This window comes from Macrotis lagotis, chromosome X (genome assembly GCF_037893015.1).
Source record: "Macrotis lagotis isolate mMagLag1 chromosome X, bilby.v1.9.chrom.fasta, whole genome shotgun sequence".
NCBI classification, from domain to species: Eukaryota; Metazoa; Chordata; class Mammalia; order Peramelemorphia; family Peramelidae; genus Macrotis; species Macrotis lagotis.
In genome coordinates this window covers 602,629,211-602,652,091 of record NC_133666.1, presented here as the reverse complement: position 1 = coordinate 602,652,091, position 22,881 = coordinate 602,629,211, and the positions used below count along the sequence as shown (strand labels likewise).

General features: G+C 37.8%; 1 long non-coding RNA gene across 1 annotated transcript in view; it reads right to left on the bottom strand.

The window, feature by feature from the left end:
- Window positions 1-10,774: 10,774 nt before the first annotated feature.
- Window positions 10,775-22,881, bottom strand: part of LOC141499813 (uncharacterized) — a 67,168-nt gene continuing 55,061 nt past the window's right edge. The window contains exons 3-4 of the long non-coding RNA XR_012471771.1: window positions 17,642-17,725; window positions 10,775-10,987 (exon numbers count right to left, since the gene is read on the bottom strand). This is a non-coding gene — a long non-coding RNA (uncharacterized LOC141499813). The remainder of the gene's footprint in view (window positions 10,988-17,641; window positions 17,726-22,881) is intronic.

Below are 22,881 nucleotides of genomic sequence, written 5' to 3'. Positions count from 1 at the left end.
ACCAGTCCACAGAGATGATTTTCAGGGTTCCTAAACTGTGATTTCATCAGTGTAAGGAATTCCCAAAACAGATCTGTATTTGTTCTGCAATGCCCAGACCCGGAGGGTTTCCTGATGGAGTTTGTAACATAAAAACACTATACAAATTTCTCATTTGTTCCTCAAAACGATCCTGAATGGTAATAGGGGCTTTTAATATCCCCATTTTACAGATAAGGAAACTGAGGCAAAGAGAAGTTAACTTACTCCGAGTCACACTGCTAGTAAGTATCTGTGGCTAGATTTGAACTCAGGTCTTCCCAACACCAAATCTAGTATTCTCTACCTGTGTATCTTACTGCCCAAGTTTCCTGGTTTAGAGGTCAGTTCTCTATGTGCCTTTCCTCTAAGACTTTCTCACTTACATTATATATATATTCTTCTAGAATATAGTCAATCCTCAACCCCTAGAAATCTGGTATCTACTTTCATTGTTCTATTCAAATAACTCTCTGCAAGGCCACAAATGACTAATTGCTAAAGTCAAAACCCTCTTTTTTTGTCTTTATTTTTTTCTTTTAACCATATGGGCTAACCTTTCCTTCCTGATACCCTCTTCTCTCTTAGCTATAATGATTCATCACTTTTAGAGCTTGTTCCCTACTTCCCTGACCATTCATCTTTGAAATGTTAACCCCATGAGGGTAAGGACAGTTTCTGCCTTTCTTTTGTATCCTGGATGCTTATCATATTGTCTGGCACAAAGTAAATACTTATGAAATGCTTATTGAATAATTGACTATGCCAGGCTGCCTCATTCAAAGAGAATAATAGCTGGCAATTATAAAGTTTTTTACAGATCTTTATAGGTTATAAAACACTTTCCATTCATTATCTCATGGGGGAATCTACCTAACCAAAGATCATTGAAGATAGAACTGGAAGAATGGAAGCAGTGTCTACTCCTACCTTCTTGAAAGTTGAGGAATATGAGGCCTAAAGACTTTTCCAGTATCACAAGACAATAAACAAAAGAGCTGGGATTTGAATCCAGATTCAAATCCAGCATTATTTTTCCATATACCACAACTATGCTTCTGGATCAAAGACCCAAGTAGCATAAGGCAACAAGGGTTTTGCCTAATATGCCAGCTTTCAAGAAGGGGGCTTCCTTTCCCCACATCCTAATAAGGACAATTCCTCCTATTTCATGACATTCCCCTCAGTATAAGACTGTTGGATGGGAGAAGACCACTAAGGAGACAAAATACATACAGCATTGTTCGGACTTAGGAAAAAGAACGATGCCCCCCTCCAATTACTGCCTGTCCCCTGAACAGCCGGGGATGCCACAAGGTTTCCCATCAATTCATAGCCCCCTTCCAAAGCTTACCACTTCTCCTGTCCAACTTTTCTGACCTGACATGAATTGCTCCCCTATCTCCAGGCCTGATAACAGAAGTCTCAATTTCCCCAGATCAACAGCAGAATCATCAGTGATGACACCTGGGATGGAGGTATCCTGGAGCCTCTGTCTCCTTAGCTCTACCTTCCTGACTAAATTTTCCCCAATTGTCAGAACAGACTGTTACAGTTCTACCTTGGTGAAACCCAGCACATTCATTACATAGTACTGCTCCCCATTCCTGAGTGGTTCTATAGAATCCTACTATTCAATGTTATAATTATGTAAAATATGGTAATAATACTGCATCAGATATATATTTAAGAGAGCATGAAAAAGCCCCTTCTCTCTTCCAACTAAGTTATAAACTACTTGTTGCAGAAAGAAGAGATGCTAGAGATCACTCAGCCAAACTCTCTCATTTTATAAATAAGGAAAACTGACCCTCACAATGGCAGTGACTAATCCAAGGTCACACACTCAGGCATGATTGATTCAGGGCAGACACCTACATCTTCTATCTAAAGGTTCACTGTGCTTTCCATGGTCCAATGTTCCATTGCCAAGCAGGTTGCTTGCCCTATGGACCAGAAGATCAGGTCTAGAGACCCTCAGCAGAAGGAAGGAGGGAAAAAGTGCTAAGGTCTTGGCCAAGGGCAGACAGATGTCAAAAGGAGAAGGTGGGAGTAGGATGAGAAAAAAGGAGAACTCTGACAGGGGCCAGGGTACAGTTCCTTGGAGAGGGGAGGAGAAGCAGCCAGAATCTTAATGTATCTCTTGCTAAAAATATTTCTGGAGACGTCAGATTCATTATGTATTTGCTATTATTAGGCTGACTTTTAATATTCATCCTTTCATCTCCTGGGCTCCTGAATACAGGTTCAGAATGTCTCACATCCTATGCCAGCTGTAAATCGGGCTGAGAATCTTACTGGGCGTGACAGGGCTGCTTGTTAAAATGCAAGGTTATAGAGGGGAAGCATTCAGAATAGGAGACCCCCAGGCATATTCATTTTCCTTCCTAGGAAACCAAGGTTTTTTGGTTTGGGGAATATCAGGTATTTTCCTACCTATGAAACAATTTTGAATCTCAGTATTGGTGTCCTTACTCTTTGTATCTTGCCTCCAAAACAGGTGGCAGGGTATCTGCCAAGCTGATGGATGTCACCTTAGAGAGCAGTGAAGCTGAGTTTTCATTCCCCCTTTCTCCCTTTAACTAACATTAAATTAGCTTCTGATGTATGTAAAGCAAAATGCCATAATCAAAAGGGAGGATGGGAAAGAATTAGCTAAGACAAGGAAGTTTGCAGTCTAGTAGGATCCACATTATTCAATACAAAAAAAAAACCTTTATTCAAGTGCAAAACACTTTGTAGGAGGTTACTTGGGATGCAAAGAGAGGGGGAAAAAACCTAATAATTTTAGGATCTTAGATTTATAGCTAGAATGGAATTTAGCAGTCACCTAGTCAAACCCCTCAATTGGCAGATGAGAAAATCGAGGCACTGAGAAATAAAATACCTTTCCCAGAAGGACACACAACTAGTAAAAATATCTTAACCAGTATTCAAACTCAAGTCTCTCTGACTCAAAGCCCAGCATTATTGTTTTTGTTGTTAATATTATCCTGGGCAGGTGAAGATATTCCATATGGTTGAAACCAAGCAGAGTCACTAATGGAAAATAGAGAATATATGATGATCCTATGATCCTAGGAAGAAATTTTAAATGGGAAGAGTGTCAACAACTGAAAGAATCAGGAAAGTCATCATGCAGGAGATAGGACCCAAACTATGCTTATAAGAAAATGAGTTCAAGTAGCTATGCAGATGCACCAAGGCAAGAGATGGAATGCCACATAAAGGAAGTAGCTAACAATCTAACTGTGGAGGGTTTTCCATTTTATTCTAGAGACGAAAGGGAATCATTAAAGATTTTTGAGTGGTAGCAGGGGTAGGGGTTAACATGGACAGACATATGGTTGAGAAATGTTAAGTGATGGAGGATGGATTGGAGAAGTCAGTGACTAGAAGTCAAAAGAACAGTTGGGAGGATTTTGTAAAATTTTTAGGAGATGACAAGGGGCTCAGATAAAATGGATAGATAGATAGATAGATAGATAGATAGATAGATAGATAGATAGATAGATAGAAGACAGACAGCTAGATGACAGATGGAGTTAGATAGATAGACAGATTATAAATAGATAATAAGATAGATAGATAGATAATTTAAGCTTGTATTATATCCCAGGAATGGGGGAAAGGAGAGTATGGGAATTGCAAGAGATGTCATAAAGGTAGAATTGACAAGATTCAGAACCTGATTAGATAGATTGGTATTGGCAGGGTGAGGCATCTTCTCACAAAAACACACAAATCTCCCTGAAATTCATACCCATTGGTTTATTCATCAATATCTACAACAGTTTATCATCTTTGCAAACTCAGAACTGTCGTTTCACATTTACTAATTCTTCTAGATCATTTCTAAATAACTTAAATTACTGGTCCTGGTACCACGCCCTGAAGAATAACATATTTTCCATTAAAAAAATGGCAGCTTATTCCCATCCATTTTTTTTTATTTAAGGTCATTTTCTACCCTTGGAAAATGGTCTTTCAAACCCATATTTACTTTGGCTCATTTCTTTTTTTAAAAAATAGTATTCAATTCCCTCTGTTTGAAATTTGGGGAGAGTTTCCATTCATTATCTATTTAGAGTAGGAAACTTTTCTTAACACTTATGGGGGGAAGATCAAAGAAAATAAGCTATAGACTCCATTACCCTCAGAGATCTTTCAGTTTAATTGAGAGACTAAATGCACAAAAGAAAGACATTTGGGCACTGTTGTCAAAAAACAGGCCAATAAGTGAAATTGTTTCCTACATTTTTTTCTGCTATTCAGTCATTGAAAGGAAAAGGGAGGAAAGGAGAGAAGAGGAAGAAGAGATAGGAGGGGGGTGGCTAGGTGGCACAGTGGATAAAGCACCGGCCTTAGTGTCAGGAGTACCTGGGTTCAAAACCGGTCTGAGACACTTAATAATTACCTAGCCGTGTGGCCTTGGGCAAGCCACTTAACCCCATTTGCCTTGCAAAAAACTAAAAAAGAGAGATAGGAGGAAGAAAGAGAAGAAAAGGACAATAAAATAAGAATTAGTGAGCTAGTCCATCTTGTATCCCCTTGCTTCTTGCTTATGACATCAAAAACAGTGCTCTATCAAGTTCCAGTCACAATCTTCCTCCAACTCACTTTCTGCTGAAAGGAACAGGTGAAAATCATGAAAACATGCTGATAGGATCTACTATGAATTCATATTACTTTATTTCAACTGGACCCTGACAGTGGCAAGCAATCCTTTTATACCTCACCATAGTGGCTTATCCAAATCATTTTATCCTTCTTCAAACCTTCTCATGGCTCCTATCCTTCATATACACCCTGTCAGCTAAGAACCTTGCCTCATATTTCACAGAAAAGTTCCTTCTTATATCATGTGATCAGATGTCTTCCCTTCACTATACCCTCTTTTACCCCTGTCTCAAATGAAGAAATGATCCTTCTCTTTGCCATGGCAAACCTCTATATATACATAAATCATCCTATTTTGTCCTATCTTTCCAAGAAGATTGTCCCATCTATCATTTCAAGTTGCAGTGAGTTCAAAAGAGGAGAGGAAAAAAATGGAAGAAAATTGTGGGTCTTCTAAAAGAATCTAGGCATGAAAAGAAGAAGAGATATAGGACAACAAATAGCAGGAATAGATAAATCAAATGAGAATTTTTTTGAACATGGAGGATTCATGAGAATTTTTGTAGGCAGCAGGAAAGTAGATAGTAGACAGGAAAGGTTTGGAGTTAGTGAGAGATTAGTGATGATAGAGAAAGCAATCTGTTGGAGAAAATGAGATGAAATGAAATATTCCATCTCAATGTGAGGATGGAAGAAGTTACTCTCAGTCAATAGCATGACTACCTCCATGTGTAGAATGGAGGAGTGAAAAATGAGAAATCAGGAAGGAGCAGAACTGGGAAGTTAGGGAGCTTGAAGGAATATCAATATGTATATTGAGGTTGGGGAGACTGAGATAGTCACTGACTCTTTGAGGAAGGAGAGTGTCCTAGAAGTCAGTGGATAGCAGTCACCAGAACTTTGACTGGATAATAAAAATGGATTTAATGAAACTCTAAGGAGAAGAAATTACTGAGTGATGATGCTAAGAGTCTGGAACTAGCAGAGAGGAACAAGTATTCCAGTGAGGACCAGTGTGTTGTTGGAGGAGGATAGGGAGAATAGAGAGTTATGAGTGGGTATTAGTGAAAGTATGACCAGTGAGGACATGTGTCATCAAGAGAGAACCTGGCCTCAGTGTCTATAAGAAGATGAAAGAAGTTAAGATGAATAAATATTTTTTTACCTGCAAAGTTGCCATTCCAGAAAGCACAGTGAAAAGGTTAGGTAGCTTTGTAGAGGGACATGGAATGAGAGTAAGGGAGCAGGCAGTGGGAGCTGGGGGTTTGACAGTTGAGTAGAAAGGGTCTCACAAAATATCTCCTTGAAAGTTTTAACAGTTAAAAATGTTTTAACATATTTATTTAACACATTTAATTTCCTTTTAAGAAGAGACCTTTCCTAAGACAAAGAAATTAATCTGCAATGAAAAATTATCAAAGAAGTGAAAGTTATTTTTGGTAACAGCCTCCTAAGTCCATGTTTCCAAATCACTCTATAGAGGCAGCTACCTCTTCTAACCCTGTTCTCCATGTGTTCCTTGCCCCATATTAACAGTAGTTCCACAGAATAATCATTCCTTTAAATCAGCAATGCCCTCATATATGATCAACAGATGATTTCCTTCTGTTAGCTTACAATTTTCATTATGAAAGAATACAAAAAAAGAGTCAGATATTGTGCCAAATTAAAAAACCAAAGGATGTTTTGGGATTTCTCTTACCAACTCCCTCTTCATTTTTCTCCAGCTGGATGAACAAAAATAAAGGGGGCATAAGAATGTTCTTTGACCTACTCCTTCTCTTTATCTCTTTGTCTGAACTCATCTCTGAATTAAAAGCTGGGCTGGGAAAGCCAACAGCTGGGTGAGTGATTTTGATCAATCTGTGGTGTCTATCCAAGTCCATTAAATTCGCTTTAGGACTATGCAGCTTTTCAAGAGAAGAAAATGATGAAAAAAAAAAAATAAACACAGTAGCATTTTTAAAGTTCTAGTTAATATTTTATCTAATCCTTTGAAAATTAAAACAGAAATAGCAAAGAATGTTTTGGGCAGCATTTTTAACATACCTATTTCTCAGCCTCCCCCTCTAATCATTTAGTTGAAGAACATATATGAATGTGTTATAATAATAACACTTAAGGTTGACAAAGTGTTTTACAAATATAATCCCATTTGACCCTTACAACAATGCTGTTATTATTCTCATTTTACAGATTATGAAACTGAGGCAGATAGCAGTCAAGTAACTTTGCCCAGGGTCACATAGCTAGTAGTGTCTAAGGTTGGATTTTAACTTAGGTTGTCCTGACTCCTGAGTTGGCACTCTATCCACTAGGCTACTTTGCTGCTTCCATGTATGTAAGCATGCATACATGCATGTGTGCATGTTTGGTATATTTACACATGTATGTATGTGTATGTTTACAATGTACTGTGTACCAGTTTACATGCATATATTTGCCTATAAATACAAATGTATATTGTGTAAGTGTGTATATATGCATAAATATAGATATAAGTATGTATATAAATACACATTTATTTGTTTGTTTAATTAATCTTTAGCCTGTTCCCATGATTTCATTGGCATAGGGAATTTCCAACAAAGAAACCTCTCTACCAATGGAAAATCAACATTAGTTGTGCAATTTTTAGTTTTAGAGAGAAGTCTTAAATGTGTACATGACTAGGTCACATCTAAAGACCAATGAGTGACAGGGGCTGATGCCACTTTCATCCCAGTTCCAACTTCTCTCCCCTCCAATTCAGCCTTGACACAATGCCAAAATAATCTCCATAATTTTCCTCCCTTATCCTGCCACTATCATGGTCCAAGACCTTCAATGGCTCACGGTTTGGTCCAATGGAAGCTGGCTTTGGATACCAGCTCTTCTACTTATTACATGTGTAACACTGGCCAAGTCACTTGGTCTCCTCCAAGCCTCATTTCCTCACTTGGAAAATGAGCTTTTATTAAATGGCCTCTAAAGTCCATTCTGGCTCTAGATCTACAATTCTTGAGTACAGAGTTCAAACCCTCAATAAAGCCTTGCAAGCCTTTCCCAACCTGAATCTGGCCTCTACTCAATCCAAACTATTACCCTTCAGGTGCTCCAAGTTACAAGCAAAGATGACAGTTGTCTATTCTCTGAGCTTGTCATAAACTTTCATGCAATCATTCACCACTGGTAAGCTCTTTGCTGGCAAGAACTGTGACTTGTTTGCTTATAACACTTTGTTGTTCAGTCCTTCAGTCAGATCCAACTCTTTTTGATGTTGTAGACTATATAGCACTTCTACATGGGATTTTCTTGTCAAAAGCATTCCTGTGGTCTGTTTTCCTTCTCCAATAGATTAAGGCAAACAAAAGATAAATGACTTGCCCAGGGTCATACAACTAGTAAGTGTCTAAGGACATAATTTTCCTGTTTTACTAACTCCAGAGCAGTGAGATGGCACAGTGAATAGAACCCTGGACCTAGAGTCTGGAAGACTGTGACTCTGAACAAATCACTTCACCCTATCTACCTCAGTTTACTCATCTGAAAAATGAGCTAGAGACAGAAATGGCAAACCATTTCAGTATTTTTTGCCAAGAAAATCACAAATTGGTTCAGTCAGACTCAATTGAAAGCACTAAACAACTTCCTGACTCCAGACTCAGTACTCTACCCACTGATCCATTCTATCTGCCTCCTGCCACATACTAAACCTTTAATAAATTCTCAATTTCGTTCTTCCTTCTTTCATCCCTTTTCTCTTTCTTCCCTCCATCAGTTCCCTAATTCTTCTATTCTCCTTTTTCTTTTCTTTTTTCTTCATTTGTTCCTTCTTCCCTCTCTCCTTTCCTTCATTTTTCCTTTCTTCTTTCTTTCCTTTCATCCTTCTTTCATATCTTTTCTCCTTCCTTCCCTCACTCTCTTTATTCCTTCCTTCCCTCTCTTGCTTCCTTCCTTCTTTTTTTCTTTTTTCCCTTTCTTCTTGATTTCACAAATGATAATAACTGACTTGGTTTTTGGCTTTGTATTTGCTTATGTGTGTCCATGTTCTTCTATCCTCCCTGCTTCCTACCTCCAATTAGAATATAAGTTCCTTTAAGGTAGGAACTATTTCATTTTCACTGCTCTTACTTAGCATAGTTTCTAGAATATAGTAGACCCTTGAAAAACAATTGTTGATTTTAATTGAATTGAATCCTTAGTTTTATATTTCAGGATACAAAAGCTTGGAGAGGTTGCATGATGTACCCCAAATCACAAAGCTGGCAATTAACAAAGCAGGAAGTGGAACCTAGCTCTTATGATTCTAGAATTGGTGGGTTGAACTTTTGTTTTTCTCTCTCTCCTTTCTCCTCTTTTTTTCTCTATTCCTCTGTTTCTCTTTGTCTCTCCTCTGTGTCTGTGTCTCTGTCCTTCCATTTTTCTTGCCTGTTTCTTTTTCTGCTTCTGTCTCTTTCTCTGTCTTTCTCTCTCTGCCTCCATTTCTAATTTTCTGTCTTTGTCTCTGTCTTTCTGGGTCTCCCTTCTTTTCTCCTCTCCTCTTCTCTCTTGACTTTTTTGAACTTTACTAAGCTTTTTAAAAAATTAGCTATTTTTATTCCACCCTGAATTTGAAGATTTTCCAAAAATGTCATTGGGAGCCATGATGTAAGACATGAAATAGGATATTATCTTACTCATCCCCAGACATAATTATGAGGGAAGAAGTGACAGAAGAGAAGAAAACAATTTCCTTCTTTGCCTGAAAACTTGTTGCTCTGTCGCAGAGACTCCAGGGGCCCTGTATATTCATCATCACCATCCCCGCTTTTACTCCTGAATTATTGCCTGTGTTTCCTCCTTTTTCTCTGCTAAGCAAAGAAGCATCCCGATGCTTCCCTCCTCCCACAGGAATATTTCACTGTTGCTAAGAGAACCAACTTCAAAGGAATCCTAAGCCAACAAAAGGAAACAGCAACCAATTTTCAAGAGCCATGGATGGGGAAATCAGGAGACCTGAACTTCAATCCCAACTTTGCCACTAACTAGTTGTATGACCTTGGGCAAGTCACTTAGTTTAAGCTTCAGCATCCTATACTGTAAAACTAGGAGGAGCTGGACTAGATGGTCTCTGAGGCCCCTTCCAACATTAACATATGTTCAGTGTTTTATAAAAGATTAATGATTGCAACAATGCAATAATTCATGTAGGAAGGAACAAAGGCCTGGGCTTAAAGGTAGGATGATAGAATGGAAATGGAGGAGATGGATCATAGAACCCAAAGCTCCTGGTCACAAGGAACCCCAGAATCCATCTAGTCCAACTTATATCAGAAGAATAGTCCCCTTCTATATCATTCCTAGAAAGAGGCAAACCAGCCTTGGCTTGAAGACCTCCAGTAGGGAAGGAACCAGCTATTGCACAAGGTATCCCATGTTACTTTGAGATAGTTCTAATTTTTATAAACATTGTATTGTTTTTCTTACATCCACCTGAAGATTACCTCTCTGCAATTTCCACTTCTTACTTCCACTCATGTCCTCTGGGCCCCAGCAAAACAAGTCTGATCCCTCTTGCACACACTTCAAATATTTCACAGCAAAACAGAATTTCAGAATTGAAAGAAACCTCTGAAGTCTTTGAGCCCAAGCTAGAACTGAAAAAAAAAACCTTGCAAAAATCTGATGGAAAATGTAGGAGTGAACCTTGGAGATAGGTCAAGAGGTAGATAGAAACTTGGAGTCAGATCCTGCCTCAGATAATTACTAGGTCTCTGACTGAGTAAATCTCTTAACTTCCTTCTCTCAATCTCAGTTTTACCTATCTATATAACACAGAAATAATAATGGCATCTGATTTGAATGGTTGTTTTGAAGATCAAATGAGATAGCAATGGCTAAGTATTTTGTAAACCTTAAGGTAAGATATATAATGTATAATATATATGTGTGTGTAGGTATGAGTGTATCACTATTACTACTCTCCCAAAAGGTTAGCTTGACTCTTCTCTTCAACTAATCCTTAAATAGCAAAATCCCATCATTATTTTAGCCTTTCTTTACTCCCACTTCCTTCACCCCTCTACCCTTCCACTCCCCTAGAACATAAGGCTAATAAGTAAAGTAAAACCCAGATCTCCTAGCTATTCACCTATATTCTTTCCAGGATGTCCTGATGTTTGGTCACCCTATCAAGGGTCAACAAATTGACCATGTGTGATACTTGATTGTTGGGGGAGGAAACACTTATTTTTCATCAGATTGGAGGAATGGTATTGATCCTGGGAAACTATTTTCTGCAAGGCATTGTGGGTGTCTTCCTGGATTGGCTCAGATCGACTGTTCTGCCTTGTTCCAAGTGAAATATTTTAGGTGACAGTTACAAGACCTGGTGAGAGAGACACACAAACTCTTTATGCATGGCTTTGTTAAGATTCCATAAAGGTCCTTCAATGACTGTCTCCCCCAAAAGTCCTTTTTCTGTATATATATATATATATATATATATATATATATATATATATATATATATATATATATAATATATATATATATACTCTTTCCCCTGAAGATCTGAACCACTGCATGGTTTCAATTATTTCCATGCAAATGATCCTCAAATCTATAAAACTAACCTCTATCTCTCCCCAAAATTCCCAATTGCCTGCTAAAAATCTATCTTTACTTGATTGCCTTACAAATAACTCAAACTAAATATATCTAAAACAACTTATTATCTCCCCCTCAAATTCTGTCTTCCTATATATATATGTGCTATGTTTGATACCACCTCCTTATCATGGAGGAGCAAAACCTTTGAGTTATCTCCATTTGTCTCCTCCTCACTTCTACCTTCACCATATCTCTTGTAACTGACCTATTCTCTCTATTTTCACTTCAATTACCCTAATTTAGGCCCCAATTGTATTCTTGTTAGTCTGTTGTAATAGACACTTAAATAGCCTGCTTGTCTCTACTCCATTACCTCCTCTAATTCATCCTTTATAAAACTGCCTTTGTCATCTTCTCAGTGCACCACTATGATAATACCATGCTTATTTTTCACATGTTTGAATGTCTTCCCAATATCAAGAAAAGTAAAATGTATGAACTCTAGACTAAAATTTGAGGTACCAACCTGCCTTGTCCCATAATTGTATGGGACAAAGATCCTGTACGTCTGAAATGGATTCTATTTACCCATTCACTATGTATTAGAGTTTTTCTTCCTTTAAGATTCAACTCGATGTAATTTCTCCATGAAGCCCATATGTCACTACACTACTGGGTAAATTTTATTTCTTCTTCCTCAAATTTCTCACAGTGTCTTTTATGGACCTCTCACACTTTGTATATTCTTTATCATATATCTTGAAATGCTCTCCCTTCAAAGACAGACTTTGCATTGCTAAATAGTTATTTCCCCTGATTCAAAATCTACCTCTATCTCCCTTCTATACTTCAGAATATAGGACTATAGATCCAGAACCAGAAGGGACCTCTGAAGTAATCCATTTCAGTGCCCTCTTCCTTCAGATCAGAAAACTGAGGCATAGAAAGGTGAAGTGACTTATAGCATCTTAAGATTATAGATGGATGGGACCTTAGAGGTAATCAATGCCAAAACATCTTTTTAAAGATCATAAAAATGAGACCCCAGGAGGTTAAGGTAGTTATCCTAGGCAACATATGGTAAACATCAAATGTTAGATTTGAACCCAGGTTCTCATATTAAATATTCAGAGCTCTTGCCATGAGCCTAAAGTGTTCACTGTGTCCTGTGGGGCTGCATGGAAAGTCTAATTTGAACCTTTGACCTAGTGTATATACCTTTTCTTATCTTTCTATAGTTAAGATAAAGAAGAAACTCAATAGTCTCCCTCACTCAGTGGAGCAGAACAGGAGACAGCCTGTTATCTTTGAAGCTTTGTTCCATTTATATATAGTTTTTGCAGAAATCTAGCAGAATGGATCCCATTTTCTGATAGCCCTTCCAAATCTCTGCATGGAGAAACAGAGATAACCTTTCTTCTATCTCATTCAATCATTCAAAAATGCTTCAAATATTCCATTAAATAATTCAAGGGCTGAACACACTCAGTGATTAATGATCCATCACTGATATTTTTGCAAATACAGCAGGAAGTCACAGAATGCTCCGGATCTGAGCACAAAGGCACAGGGTACCTCCCACTTGGAGCCAAGCTCTTATTACCAACTTGGGTGAATGCCCTCTGCTCAATGGAAAACTGACTTACAGAGTAGCTAGCAAAAGAGAACTTCTCCTCATATGGGAACCAAGCCAAAGGGAATATTCCCAGGCCTCCCAACATATACACCAGCAGCCCATCCCAGAGCTTGCTGCTATCCATGCCAGGATTCCTTCAGTTGACATGCCCTCATTTTGCCCTATTTCTAGTCAGGAACATATAATTACCTGCTCTCTTCTGTGAGCTCTTGCCTGCACAGACCATAGATTTGGATCAATTCTATCACAGCAAGCATTTTGAAATTTCCCAGTTCTTCCCATAAAATTCAATAATTCAGTTCAGTAAAAACAACTAAAAAATTCATTATTATATATCAACCACGGGGGTTAGTGTGGAGATTAAAAAGACAGAAGACAACCAATCCCTACCCTCAAAGAGCTTCTATACTCCTGGGAAACAGGAGTATAGATAACATTGATATAGAGATTCTAAAGGTTCTTAAAATTCTTGTCATACATTACTTTGGGTTACTAATGATTGTTTAATATAAACAGAATTGTAATACACATATTTATAACAAATAGATAACATATTTGGAATACTTTTTGTGTAAGGATGGAAACTGACTTCACTTATGAAGATCAGTAGTTTACCTATAATTTACATTCTTAGAAAGTTTCATGTACCTTCATGATTTGGGTTGCTTTCCTGAACCAAATTCAATTTGTCAAGGTCCCTTTTAAAATCTTCCATCCAGAATAGCTTGGATGATGTTATCATCACCTGCTCAAATCCCCATTACCTTCTAAATAAAATGTGAACTCCTTCAGCTGAAATTTAAGGACATCTTCAATCCAGCCTCATCTACCTTTATACTATATCAATAGAGACTGAATAGTCATAAGAAATTTTTTCCCAACATTTTTCTTTTCTTCTCTGAGGATCAGTTTCTTCATCTATAAAATGAAAGAACTGAATCAAATGATCTTTAAGGATTATTTCTTTTTATGTAGCTTATGTTCCTGATTAACTGGTTTAATCACTAAACCCATCATGTGCATCCTCCCTTCTACCATAGATAGATAGATAGATAGATAGATAGATAGATAGATAGATAGATAGACACACACACACACACACACATATATATATATATATATATGTGTGTGTGTGTGTGTGTGTACATACAATTAATAGGCACCCTACATACATGCAAGCCTCTGGGAATACTTCTCTGCCTCCCTGAATATCCTCCCTCTACAAGCCCTATCTATGTGGCTCTTAGACATCCTTTGATGGCAGCTAGATGACACAGTGGACAGAGCTCCAGAGCTGAAATCAGGAAGATCTGAGTTCAAATCTGACCTAAGACATTTATTTTCCAGTTGGATGATCCTGGCCAAGTGTTCACAACACTTTCTCACCTGTAAAATGGGCTGAAGAAGGAAACCACTCTAGTACTTTGCCAAAAAAACTACAAATGGGATGATGACAAGTCAGAAACAACTGAAAATAATTAAATAACAGCATCCTTTGATATCTAGTTTAAATGTCATCTCCTCCAAGTTGCCTTATTGACTACTGCCAATTAAAAATAATCACTTCCTCTTCTGAACTCCTATTATACCTTGTACCTTCATTATATCACATTTAGTATGACATTACAGGTAAAGTAAGTTTTTATGTATTTATCTATTTAGGCAAATAAGTATCTGTTTATGTATGCATTTGGGTTTGTAAGCTCCATGAAGTCAAGCATTATATTTTACTCATCTGTGAAACCCCCACCATACAAATATAGTTTTTATTGTTGCTTAGTCAATTTTCAGTCATGTTTAACTATTTGGGGCCAAATTGGAGTCTTCTTGTCAGGAATACTGAAGTAGTTTGCCAGTTCCTTCTTCAACTCATTTTGCAAATCAGGAAACTGAGGTAAACAAGGCTAAGTGACTTGCCTGGGATCACATAGCTAGTAGGTATCTGAGGTTATATTTGAACTCAGATCTTCTTAATTCCAACACTCAATTCATTGTGCCAACTAGCTGCCCTTGACTTAACAAGTACATTAATGTTCTAAGATAAAACGGACTGCATCTAGAGGTGTCAGGCTTCCTATGCCTCCTATGTTCCCAACACCCCTTTCAAGGGATCTCTGAGGTCAAACTACATTCCTATAATAATCCTAAGAAGTTTTCTGCCTATTAAAATAGTCCTCCACTTTTCAACTACATATGAAGCCAGATTTTCTTCATATAGTTCAATCAAAACAACATATTGCGACAGATTGAATGCAGAAACAGACATGAGAATCTAGGAGTCTACAATCTACCAATACTATCTAGCATGAACTTAAGGAGATTTGCAAAAATATCATTCTTCTCACTATTTTATTTGTTTTGGAAAGATGGTTATTTTCATAAAAATGTGTTATTTGTGTTAATATGTAATGTGTTTATTAAAATTATTTAAATAAATTAATTATCCTAACCCTGATAATATTTTAAATATTTATCAGTTTTCATTTCTAATATGATAAACATTGATAGATGATTCATAGAAGCAAAACCTCTTTGGAGGTCCTCAATAACTTTTAAGAGTGAAAAGGGATCATAGGACCAAAGGTTTAGAAATGTTTGCTTATGATATCCTTTTCCAGTTCTATGATTCTATGAATGAATCTTTCCATATTCTGTGACAATTTGTAATTGTCTAATAGAATGAGAATATCATAGTAATTCTCTTGACCTACCAGCTCAAAGTGAAATTAAGAAGGGATTGGCTAAGAGGAAGAGCCTGGCTATGGTTTGAAAGTCAGAGGACCCAGGCTCAGATTCTGACTCTTACTAAATGGGTGACCTTAGCAAATTATTTTCTTTCTCATGGCATCTATATTTTATAATCCTCAATAAACACTTGTGGAATTCAGATAAAAGAGTACTTATATCACAGTAAAATATTGTTGTTCTGAGGTCAACCCTTCTTTCTGGGCATCATTTTACTCATGACTTGGTCGAATGAGGTAGTTTGGGGGACAATCTGATGAATTAATCTTTTCTTAATAATAATCAACAATTGCATTTGTTTAACTATTTAAAAAATAACATCACATCCATTTTCTCATTTGATTCATAGTACAGTCTCCTGAGGGCAATATGGAAGGGATCATTAATCCCATTTTGTAATAGAGAAAATTGAGGCTCAGAGATCTCTAAAAGACATTCCTGAAGTCACAGCTAGGAGACCTTGTAATAGAAGCCTGACACCTCCAGTCAAAGGAAGCCTATCCCAAATGCCATTATGCTTTCTGATTTCTAAGTCAAGATAGATTCTCTGTTTACACCTACTGCCATCTTTAAAATATTACTGTCAGTAGTTCTACCTCCAAGACTAGAGACAACTAGATGACATAGGGGATATAAAGTGTTGACCTTGAAGTCAGAAAGATCTCAGTCCTGCAAATGGATTGCTCTGGTCAGGTCACTGGACTTCTCTTGGTTTGAGTTTCTCATCTCTAAGATGAGGATATTTACCCTCAGGATTGATGGGAGACTCAAATGACAAAATGGTTATGAAGCATTTTGAAAACTTTAATGTGCTGCATAAATGCTAGCTATAAATATTAATATCTTTATACTCTCTATATCAACTTAGCATTCTATTCACTGCAATAGTTAGCTATGTGCCCTCCTTTAGATAAAGAAACTGAGTCCTAGAAAGGTAAATGATTATAACTCAAATTTCTGAGTTAAAACTCTTTTCAGCTTTACAAAACTGAAATCACTTTCCCAAAGAGTCATGGTTAGGACTAGAACTCATATTCTCACTAGTAAAATCTATCGATCTTTCTACGACTTTAAGGAAGGAAAGCTATCATGATGGCCGCTACTTATGGAAAGGGTGAGAAATTCCCAAACAATTAAGTGTAGAAAAAGTGTTGACCTTGGAGGATAATCTGGGTACAGCTACTAAATCTGGCATGTATTATCTGTGTGAATCTCTGTAAAAGAGAGGATTGGACCAAACAGTTTTCAAAATCCCTTTCATGATCCTATGGCCACCTAGATGCCATCAGGGTGGCAATAGTTCTGCCTATTGTTTTGCAGCATGAACCCCCTTCAGGCATATCATACTTCTCAGAGTTGAATTTGACAGATGGAAAGACAAGTGGTAGGAAAAAGTCAGTGTATGACATATAAAAGACTTCTCAAGAAGGTTGGGTTTGTGTATTGAAGGATGGAGGTTACTTCCTCATTTCTTAATAATCTCTCTGTCAGCTCATAAAAATTCCTCTTGCCACCTTCATTTACAACCACCCCCTCAGAGTGGGATGGCACAAGAGTCATTCTGTGCCATTTTAATTTCTATGTTTATTACTACTCCCCCATTTATAGACAGTGAGCTTCCCGCAGACCTTTCTGTGTGCTGTCCTTTGTCTAGGAAGATGACACCCCAATCTACTTTTGAATAAACAAAAGCTTTGAGTTCTTCCAATAATTGGGATAGGTTTTCATTGAACTATTCTCACTCTTTCATCCAAACCCCCTTCAAATTTCCCACTCATGAAGACTGCAGTTAGTGATACTATATGAAGAGAGCCCTGAACTAGGATTAAGGAGGATGAGGTTTTGAATTCCATTCCACAATTAATTTTCACTTTGGGCACTTCATTTCTCTGGGTCTTAGTTTACTTAGCTATAAAATGGAGATATTATAGACCCTTTACACCCAAAATATATGAGACTATTATCAATACAATATTTGATAATCATTATTTCACTTCTCTGGAACTCAGTAAAATGTTAGGTTTCATTGAAATAATTGAGGATAGTTACCTTGCAGAAGAAAGCACTCAGAAGTACGTGTCTTCAAGTGTATGAGGGGCCATTATGTAGAAATTAGGTTTACTCTTCTTGTTCCTAGAAGAAAGAATTAGGAATGATGATTAGAAATTGGGATCAAGCAAATTTTTTTTTAGTTTTTGCAAGGCAATGGGGTTAAGTGGCTTGCCCAAGGCCACACAGCTAGGTAATCATTAAGTGTCTGAGGCTGGATTTGAACTCAGGTACTCCTGACTCCAGGGCCAGTGCTCTATCTACTGTGCCACCTAGCTGCTCCCTTCAAGCAAATTTTTTAACTACTTCCATACCTCTGAGGGGATTGGACAAGTAGTCTTGGAGAGTCCTTCTATTTTTCATATTATGGTCTCCCCTCATTTTGCATTTCAGAGGAAAAGATTTTGAATCACCCTAACAGAAAAACCTTCTTACCAATTAGAGCTATCCCAAAGTGCTATTAGAAGAGGTATGGTTGCTCAGATCTTCAAGCTAAAGCTGCATGATGACCAGCCAGGGATTTGAATAATGCCTGATCAATTAAAATGATATGCTAGGATTCTTGACGGGAGTTTCTGTTCAGGTGATTCAGATGAGATGGATGAAGCCCCTTCTGATGTTTAGTAACTAGAGTCTATCAGTTATGTGCCAGTGTCATCTTTAGACAAAATTGTAGCCTTGAAAGTTTATTTTTGCCTTTATCTTTTAACCCTTCTCTGTGAACTCCATATACACACATTTCAGGTATGGTCAAACTGTACTCCTGAAATCTTCATTAGCACCAAAACTGATGACAGTTATTATAGAATCCCCCTTGAAAGATAATTATAGTTGAAAAGACTTGAAAACCATTGAGACAATAAAATTTCTATCATATTGTACTAGCTCCTCCCACAAGTGTCTACCCTTTCATTATCTTCACAAGATCAAGAAAAGATAGACTCCCCATTTTCTCTCCGAGATCCAGGAAATAAAATCATTTCCTGGAGTCTATGAAAGATCATTCTTGTCTAATTGGGCCTTCTTCAGATCTACTCCTTTCTGGAGGGCTCTCCCCAGCAATACAGAATTCTCATCTAAATCATGCTCTGGGTTCATTCCCCAATCTTTACACTGGATCTATCCATTCCAGTAGGCTTGATGTGCCATGCTGAGTCAGGTGATGAGGGCTGATTGCACCTGAAACAAAGTCTGGGTATGGGAGATAACCCTTTAGTCTTGCAGCAAATCAAAAACTATATATTAACCATTATTATTGGGTGGTTAAAGAAGGGCAGCTAGGTGGTGCAGTGGATAGTGCACTGGCCTTAGAGTCAGGAGGATGGGAATTCCAATCCAGCCTCAGATACTTGATACTCACTAGCTATGTGACCTTAAGTAAGTCACTTAACCCTGAATGACTCATATCCAGGGCCATCTCCAGTCATCCTGATACATTTGTGACTACTGGACCCAGAAGGCTCTGGAAGAGAAAGTGAGGGTTATGAGTTAGCACTGCCCCCCTTACTTTAAATACAATTCATGTCATGGGCATCACCTCCCTGATGTCATGGTCTTCTTCAAGAACAAAGTACAAACATTATCATTGGGCAGCTAGATGATGCAATGGATAGAGTGCTAGGTCTGGAATCAGAAAGACTCCTCTTCCTAAGTACAAATTTGACCTTACATACTTACTAGCTGTATGATTCTAGACAAATCACTTAACCCTATTTGCTTCAGTTTCTTCATCTGTAAAATGAATTGGTAAAGGAAATGGCAAAGCACCCCAGTTACTTTGCCAAATAAATCCCAAATGGGGTGACAAAAAGTTGGATATGACTGAAAAACATATGTGCTTAACACTGCATATGTATTGGGGCTATAAAGACATGAACAAAACAGTTCTTGCTCTCAAAGAGCTTATATTTTATCAAGGGAGTAACCTGATGCTAAAAAGATTCAATGTAAAATAAATCCAAGGTAATTTTTAGTGGGGTTAGGCTTAGAATTTGGGGGGATGGGATATCTGGGGGGGGAATGCCATCAGCATCTGGTAAAAAATCCTGAATCCATTCCATATAAGATTCATATAAATTTTTTAAAAACAGTATATTTAGCCTGAAGAAGAGAAAACTCAAAAAGTAAGAAGAGATCTTCAAATGTGTGATACTAGAGATAGAGAAAGGACTTGATTATCCCCTTACATAGCCAGAATAAGGAATTGAGTTGAAAGGTTCTAGTTTGTAAGGGTAAGTGGCATCTAAATTGGAAGGGCTTGGTAATTGAGGTCTCCAGATGGTTCCCAATAACAGTAGCTTCAGTTTCTTTTGCTCTTCCCTGAGATACCTTCTGGCCTCTCTGATAAAAAACTAATCCTTCCTTTATTTCAATAATCTATCATTCAACTAAACCATTAAATCCCTGATGACCAAACCCCAAAATCATTGTTTAATCCCCTTCCACAAGTCTCAATCAGCACAGTTTCCTGTTGGCCCAAAGCCCAAATTCATTCAGTTAATGACCTACTACTCCTCTGATTTAATCCCAGGATCAGGAATATAGCCTCTATTTCTCAGCAGCATGTGGAGGAACTCAGCCTTGATACCAAAAGGACTTGCCTCTTCCCTTAAGGGTTTCTAACAAGATTTACAACAATGACTTATTGCTCTACCTTGTTTCTCAATGATAAATATAATTGGTTGCCAAGGTTTAGGGTGGGACAGAGAGTGAGGAGAGTAAGAGGAGGTGGTCTTAACTATCAACTCATAAAGATCAAGAAGGCTGAATGATCTCATTGTTCCCCCACAATGAGTTTAAAAAAAACTAGTCAATTCAAGTGGAGGGGAGTGCATTTCATGAGAGAAGGAAGGCATCTGAGTCACCCTATAAGTTCCTTCATTTCCACTCCTCTGAGTTATCCCAAAGGAAAATTGCAGACTGCAATCCTTACAGTTTGACTAGGTAAGGGGGAGGCAGCACTTTGATCACCATTTGTCATATCAAAATATCCACATCTGGGTAGGGGCCAGAACAAGAAACTAAATTCAATATACTTCTTAGACATTTCATTCTCACTTAAGTATCAAGCACAGTCCAATGCAAAAAAAGTAGTTAACTTGAAAGTGAAGGAACTAAGACTGAATTCCTGGTCTGCAACAAATTGCCAGTGGGTGTTAAGCAAGTCATTTACATGGCCTGGTCTTGGTTTCCTAATCTGTAAAAGGATGATATTGGACTAAATGACCTCTACCTCCTCCAGCTCTGGACTGTATCTGCAAGTCAGGAGACTTGTTCTGCCATTTCCTGGCTGTGTTATTTCTCTGAGTTTTTGTTTTCTTAAAGAGTGATCATTTGAAAGGAAGACTCTAGGTAGAGAGTCCCAGTGATTTGTCTATTTAGTCTTTTATTCAGTAACTTGGATAAAAGTAGAGGTGTCATATTTGCCAAATTTGTAGATGACATAAAGTGGAGAGTACCAGTTAATTCACTAAATGTGCATCCAAAGTAATCTGTCCAGGTGAGAACATTGAACTGAGTCAAATAAGATTAAGAGGATAAGGTAAAGTCTTACACAGGTTAAAAAAACCATCAGGTTCACAAAGTGAGTAAAGTCTGGTTAGACTGAAGTTTGTTTGAAAAAGACCTGGAGGTAGGTAGAAATAAAATGAAAGCTCAATAGCAGCCAAAAAAATTATCATCTGGAGTTGTCTTAAAAGACAGTTTCCAGGAAAGAAAAAGTAATAGTCTTGTATTCTCCTCTGCCCTGATCAGACCACATCTTGAATACTCTGCTCAGTTCTGGGTACTGTAGGGTAGAAAGGTCATTGATTAGAGAATTGTGCAGGGGGAAGAGGGGAGAGATAGCCAGATGGGAAATTCAGGTCAATAAATTATGAAGATTGGCTTTAGGAATCTTGAAGATGCCTCAGGTGTTGGGTGCATGAGAGTTATGTACAAGTATTAAAAAAGTTCTCAAGTGAAAGAGGTAAGGGAAAATTTGTTCATTTGATCCATTGGGCAGAACCAGGAGCAATGAGTAGGAGCTGCAAAGTGGCAAATTAGACTTGAAGTCGGGAAAAAAATGACCTTATAGATTTTTTTAAAAGTAAAATAGGTTACATCCAGAAGCAGTTAGAAGGAAGGAAATAAGAGAGGAAGAAAGGTAGAAAGGAGAAAGAAAGGACTTAGCAAATGCTGCAGTACTGATTTTTTTAAATCCCAGTTTTTCTAGCTCATTGCTCTATGACCCTAAATCTTACTTTGGGTGTATAAATTCCTGGATTCCCAAACTGACTTCAACGCTGTGTTGCCTTGGGCATGTCACTTTCCCTCTATAGGTCTTAGTATCCCAACCTGGGTAAAAAAACATGGAAGTTGAATTAAATAAATAACCTCAAGTCCATCCCTTCTAGCTCCAAAATTGAGTTGGATCATTCTATTCAAATCCCTGTGGAATACACATGAAAAAACCACATGCACACAGTTCTTCAAGCCATCCCCATCCTAAGGACATCAAGAGCTGTCAGATAGAGAAGAGCATCTGAGGTTGGCCTTAGAACCAACAGAGAAAGCACAAATATGAGCTGATGAAAAGAGATTTGATGATACAAATAGTCATCCCCTCAGGGAAGTATATAAATTTATAATTTAATTGAGAGGATTTATTTTTTTACTTGGAAAATATTAGGTTTTTCTACAAATATAGACAACTCTTCTCCATTTGCTCCCTCAAGGAGCCCTGGGAGAAATCTTACTGATTTCTGGTTGGCCCTTTCTCTGGGGCTGTCACCAGAAAGGAAAAATTAACTTCACCTCCAGTAGCAACCATGAGAGGAAGAATAAAGATGAGCCAGCTTTGCCAAACTCCAAATAAAGAAAGGGGAAAAAAACCTTAATTAGTGAAAAGCTTTAGGGATCTGCCTTCCCACCTCAGAAAAAGACCCAAGAGATGGAAGATCTGCCTCCTGGGGGTGTGGAACTGAGGGAGGAAGAGGCGGTTTGGTGACAAGAATAAGGGAATAATAGAAAGATCAGTGAATTTGAAGTTAAAAGAACTACATTGGAATGCCTCCTTTGCTGCTTATAAAAGGTGAGGTTTTGGACAAGTGGGCTTTCCTCTCTGATCTTCAGCCTGCTCCCCTGGGTAATAAGGAGTACTTGATGTCTTAAATTCCTTTCTTCTCTAAATCCTATTAATCTGAGTTCTAATCCCGGTGTTTGGCCAAGAACAACTCTTATATTCCAGAGAAATTACCTGA